Genomic DNA, 1157 nt, shown 5'->3' with positions numbered 1-1157 from the left:
ATTTTTAAGAAATGGGGGAACCAGTGACCCCCACCACACCCCTAGCCCCAAGTTTTCCTTAACAACTTTTTTTAGAATGAGGTGTGTATTTTACCAAATCATAAAGCCTTGTGTGCAAGGTCTCCGAAGATGGGGAGACACGACCGCAGCAGAGGACAGTGGGGGGATGGGCTGGAGTCCAGAGAGGGACAGAGGAGTCTCTTGGTAGAGTTCTTCCTGAGAATCCCCACCTGTCACCGCCATGATCAAGTAGGGAAGTCTATAGGCCCAGGACACTGCCATTCCACAGGATGAAGACTACTTGTTGCTTCCTTCTCCCTCTCTTCCTCCTCCAGCCGATGATCCCAGGGACTGCTCCGTGTTCCTTGGACTTCATTCTGGATACAAAGATAAAGGAAACCCTCACTGGCTTAGAGTTACATCCTTCCCCAACACAAAGGATGTCATGTGGCAAGAACTCAGGCAGACTGTCCTCCTGCCCTGCAGGGAAGACTGTCACTGGCTGTGCCTGTGGCTATGGCTGTGGTTCCTGGGATATCTGGGGCGAAACTACATGCCACTGCCAGTGCAGCACTATTGACTGGACCACCGCTCGCTGCTGCCCCCTGACCTGAGGGGGAGGAGGGCGAGAACCCAATGGTGTGACCATGACTGTAAGGAAACCATACACCTGCCTCAAACTGTTCCTTTCATTTGTTACAATCCACCTCTTGGGTAGTAAAGACAATTTTTACTTAAAAAAAAAAAGGCAGGGCACCGTGATCCCTAGGGTAGGACCTAGACTGTATGGGAAACCCAGGAGTTCTCTCTCTCCCTCACTCAGGGAGCCTACTTAGTCCTTCCCCACCCACTCCCGTCTCTCCAGACCAAGCAGCCAGGTTCTCTCCATTCCATGGGGACAAACACCACTGTTCCCATGCTCACAGGACAGGGAAGTCACCCATGGGACGAGGACAGGCCCACTCAGTCCCAAGTACAAATTCTGAAGGAAGAGTCTGGACATCCTGGATCAGGTGCCCATTTCCCATCAATCAGCACGGCTAGAGGCAGGGAGCAGGATCGGGTGAGCAGGTGGGGAGCTGAATCTTTATATAGTGAATATTATATTTCAAGTAGAATGTATTCTTATAACTAAAATCAAAAGAAAGCAGATACTT

The 1157-nt window shown here is 50.6% G+C and overlaps 1 pseudogene; it reads left to right on the top strand.

The window, feature by feature from the left end:
* The first annotated feature begins 222 nt into the window (after positions 1-222).
* Positions 223-614, top strand: LOC112907331 (resistin-like beta pseudogene; annotated as a pseudogene).
* Positions 615-1157: the final 543 nt, after the last annotated feature.

Source organism: Vulpes vulpes, chromosome 6, assembly GCF_048418805.1.
Source record: "Vulpes vulpes isolate BD-2025 chromosome 6, VulVul3, whole genome shotgun sequence".
NCBI lineage: Eukaryota > Metazoa > Chordata > Mammalia > Carnivora > Canidae > Vulpes > Vulpes vulpes.
This window is presented reverse-complemented; position numbering and strand designations above follow the sequence as displayed.